Here is a 4997-nt window from a genome sequence, read left to right on the forward strand (position 1 = left end):
AAGTCACTATATTTATTACTACGAATCTGCAGGCGCTCGAAGGGAAGAAAATTTTTTTGACGATTTTCGAAAAAAATCTAAGTGCCGAAAAATTTCAGTCCAGAGTCCGGACCTGGGACGACGGAATTCGGACGAAATTTTTCCAAGTCCGAAGCCGGACCCGAGACGACGGAGGGACTTTGAAAAATTTTCGAAAGCGGGGGTCTCGCCGAGTAAAGCAAGACGAATCCCCCAAGCTAGGGCTGAGTCGATGGGAAATTTTATGGTGGATAACTTTTACTGTGGTCGCAAAACACGAAAATCGACCATTTGGAACTTCTTTGATCAAAAACATGTTTTGGGGGGCTATAGGTTGACTGGGGGGTGGTTAAAGGGGGGTTGGAGAGAAAAAGTTATATTTTCATGTATTGTCATCGGAAATGAAGAAGTGTGCAAAATTTCAGCGTTTTTGCTTCACAGGAAGTGAGTCAAATTTCAGTTACAAGATTTGTACCAGACAAACAGACAGGTTGGTGAGTTGATATAAAGACTGTAACAATTAATTTTCTTACTGCTTGCTTAATCGATTTTGGAATAGTGTTGTTATTTATTTATTTTTTATCCAATTTTTAGTGTATATTAGGTATATAATTTAGCTTCGCGGCGGAAATGGAAATTCAATGATTGGCGCAGTAGATCGTGGGAAAAAAGAATGTTTGAACTTGGCTATTATTGCGCATATAATTGACAGGAAAATCGATTTGCAATAATGCCGCGCGAATAATAAGGGAAAAGAAAAACGGAACGGAGGCTCTTTGGAAAAGAAGAGTGTAAGGCATTCGGGATATTCTCAGGCATCAAAGTCTCCTGTAAGCCATTATAGCTGGTGCTCTTGAAACATTGAGATGAAAATGGTGACGGTTTTGCACGCAGCAGTTACTTATGTCGTTAGATATGGATTCGTGCTTAAGGTTATTTTTAGACTTTTGCGATTTTCCTACTGCAGTTTAAATGGATCGTCCGAGTATGCATTGAGTACGTGCTAAGAAGAGTGGGAGAAAAGAGGAGTCTTATAAACACCCTAAGTAAAATGTTACAACATGTTTGCTCTCTACCGTCCCCCGCGCCTATCAGATTTAGGTTTCATTTCCTATCCATCTGCTAGTGACATCGCAGTTCCTCAGTTTTTTTTCTTTTCTATTTACTTTAAGCGCGATTAACTTATTTGGGGGATCGGGTTGGTGTGGTGGCTAGAGTGTTGGCCTCCCACCCGGTGGGCTCCGGTTCAAATCCCGGCGGAGGCAGAGAATTTTCAGAGACTGCCCGATTCCTACTTGAATGTTGTGTGGAGAACATTTCAAGCGCAACACTCCGTCCGTCGGATGGGACGTTAAGCCGTGGTCCCCTTGGCGCCTTTCGTTAAAAGCAGGCTAATGCAGACACCGGGTTTCCCTCGACCCTTCCTTACCTACCCTATCCCTCATGGCGCAAATGACCTCAGCTGTCGATCGCCTCCTCCAAATACCATACCATTAACTTATTTAACTACATCATGTGAAATGATGGCCTGATGACAATCGTCGAAGTGGACAATAAGGAAGGAATGGCATATTCCAAAATGAGTTTCAAAGGGCAAGTTTCTTAGCATGTAAAAGAGAAAAAACACTTATTTAATATTCAAAACAAGACTAATTTCCGGCATCCAGGATTAGATAAATCAGCCCTTGGGAATAGCGGTTGCTCCAGAGCCCGGATAGCTCAGTCGGTAGAGCATCAGACTTTTAATCTGAGGGTCCAGGGTTCAAGTCCCTGTTCGGGCGATTTTTTTTGTGGGTCGCAGTCATTGAGTTGGCATCCCAGTACTCGCTTTCGTTTGGGGGGTCTCTTTGCCCCCCCAGACCCTTTGGGAAAAAAGGTCTTTGGCATGTTATGGTCACTCTGCCTGTTCTGACAGTTATTTTTTAACCCTAAGACGCATAATCGTATCTCCCTACGTTGTTGAGATAATAACTCACGAAATAGTGATGTTACACGATTTGGCCAAAATTAAAAGTGCTCCAATCGGTCTGAAAATTGGTTCCTTGACTTTTCACGAGATATAAATTCGAAAAAGGGCATTCTTAAAAGATATTTTTAAACCCCTTAATGCCACAGAAAGTAGAGGCAGTTGGCAACACTTTAATTGATAGAAAATGTGTATTTCCCCAATTTTTCCTGGGGTTTCTATACGATTTTTAGAGGGGATTGATTCTATGAATTTTAGACTTAGCTCATCTCGTTCACCATGAAGATTTCTATGAATCTGTCGGTTAGTGGTCGGAAGTTGGTTTCATAGCAAGTAGACTCCAGAATTCTTGGGGGAAAGTTTTTTTAGCATGTAGAAGAGATAAAAATATGTAAATAAGAAATGATTGGCTGAAATGAAATCAGAGTGCAGAGCTGCATTTAGCCAATCTTCCGATTTTTAACTTATGATTATTTATTGAGGGGAATTCGTGATTACTTGCAAAAATTAATTTATCATCCTAAGAACGCCACTTGAACTCACTATCATTCAATAGTAAATTCTTTATCATAAGTTAGTTTAAAATTAAAATTACTTAGTATTTTGGTAAAGAATTCATTATATCAAGGGCAATAATCGCTAGTTATGTCGCTCAAAGGTGAATATTCCGACAATCGCGGCCAAAATCGCAAAAGTGAAATTTTTTTCAAGGTTTTAATAGGGGGAAGCCCTCAGCTAGGTGACCTGGTCCGATGATTCTACGGTCCCAAATTCCGTTATGGTTTCATTTCTTGTAGACAACAGTCTCTTTCGGAGAATTTTGACGGTAAAACAAGTTCACGGAATATAGAACGAAAAGTTCTAGTGCTTCGTTCAAATGGAAACCGCGCGCCCAAGGGAAACAATCACTACGGTTTCAATACCTGCAGGTTAGCAGATTAATGTATTTTTGCTAAAGTCTATATTAAAAGGTAAATAATTTTGTTATAAATATCCATGTGTAAATGAATGCTTAAAAACTATTTTTCAAAATGTGTGTAGGCATAAAATTATGAACTGAGTCGCATTAAGCGGGCAGATCGGCATCATACTGTTGTTGCATTAACATTTTTACGCTATATGATATAGCTTTGGGGCCGAAGTGGTCCCGTGGTTGACTAAATCAGTTCAATACTAATGCAAATATTTTCACTGTGCACAGTCTGGCGTACAGCTTCGTATTTTTAAAAACTAAATGAAAGCGATTATACGACTCGGAACTCGAGAACTTGATCGTTGTTTGAGGCTCAAGCCTTGTTTTCTCGTAGATGCGCCTTTAGACCGTCCTTTTGAGCTTTCCGCTCTTTCAAGACCTCGTTTCTTTCTTGGCATTGGTTGTCACTCCCATATCCATCCCATTATTTCAAAGAGGCCGCGTAATGTACCGCTCTAGTCCAAGCGAGCCTTATCTTCGAGTGCATGACATGCCAAGGGATCCTCGACCTTAAAATGGACACTAATACTGGCGCTCTTGGAGGGACGTCTTTTTACTTGCGCAGCAACACCGTAAGAGACCCAATTGCCGTTGAACTAGGATCTGTTCTATGGCCCCATCGTGTCGTAATTTCTATATGGGTGAATTTTTCTCTGATCACCAAATATTCTATAAATTAACGATAAAGACACATGAATGGAAGAAAGGAGAATATGCTGACAATATTAATTATAAAATTCTTGTTAAAATCAAGTATTGAACGAGATCTCAATTGCAAACGATGGAACAAGGGAATTAGAAGGAAAGTTGATAATTATCGTAGGCCTACTTGATATTGATCTTCTTAATGCTCTAATTCCGTGTCCATGTAATGGCTGGCTAAAGAAGTCAGCTTACTGCAAACATATCAGTAAAATAAAACCACAAAGCTGTAAATATGACTTAGATTGATGGGCAGGAGAATTGATCCATGATAACGATCTTATAGGAGAATTGATATTTCTTAAAAATTTTAGTTATTATATTATTAGTTATTTTGTAAAAATTATTATTATTATAACTAATAAGCCAAAAAATATTATTTTAATCATTTTTATGGCATTAATGACTGTGCAACAAAGTTATGATTTAATTAATAGCATCCATGGTCTTCGAATGTTGATATTGTCTCCCTTAAGGGTTCAGCAATTGAGGAAAGGAAAAGCAAGGCATAATAATGACTTATAAAACGCTAGCTTATTTTAAAATCAAGTGTATAGCAAGGACTTTATCACATACAGTAAAACAAGGAACGAAGACGGAAAATTGACAGTTGCCGTGGGCTTGACCAGATAATGTGAGGAGTAAATTGGTTAATTCGTATCCATTAAATTATCTATTCAATTTCGACGTACTCGTTCATCACAGAAAAGTTTATCTGACGGAACGACATAATTGCGAATTTGAATTTGCGCAAGTACAGAAACTTCTTTGTGATTAGCTTCGATGTTCATGATCGGGAAAGTATAATGATCATGCAATATGATTAGATATGGTCATTAAGGTGGCGTAAGTATTGTTATACGCAAATATCATCTCTGCGTATTGTAACTAAGTTGACGAAAATGTAGTTTACTCCCAAAGAGGCTACTAATTACAATATTTCAATTTCTATCGTTTAATTATTCAGTCAGATATTGATCTTAAGTTATGGATTTAATTCAAATCCATGAACTCCTTAGACAATTTCGACAAAATTTTTAACCGTAGATTTATATCGATCGGCACAAAAAATTGTATTTGCGCAGGTATGAAAACTTCCTTGCAATTACGACCTCCGATGATAGCGTTTATTGACGCAGATAAGTAAAAGGAAAATGGCGAGGTTTGGTTCATTATCGAATGACTAAGTACTCCCAGCTTCGCCTTCTCCATTTATCAAAAAGAGACCGACCACCTAAGAAGATTCTGGGTGGTCAACCAGTAGATAGCCCGAAAGAGCAATATACCAGGACATCTTTTTTTTAGCAAAGTGAGGCATGGATAGTGTCCGTCAATCTC

General features: G+C 38.6%; 1 non-coding gene across 1 annotated transcript; it reads left to right on the forward strand.

The window, feature by feature from the left end:
* Positions 1–1726: 1726 nt before the first annotated feature.
* Positions 1727–1799, forward strand: Trnak-uuu. Its single transcript has one exon. It is a non-coding gene; the product is annotated as a tRNA-Lys (tRNA).
* Positions 1800–4997: the final 3198 nt, after the last annotated feature.

This window comes from Ischnura elegans, chromosome 4, assembly GCF_921293095.1.
Source record: "Ischnura elegans chromosome 4, ioIscEleg1.1, whole genome shotgun sequence".
Taxonomy (NCBI): domain Eukaryota; kingdom Metazoa; phylum Arthropoda; class Insecta; order Odonata; family Coenagrionidae; genus Ischnura; species Ischnura elegans.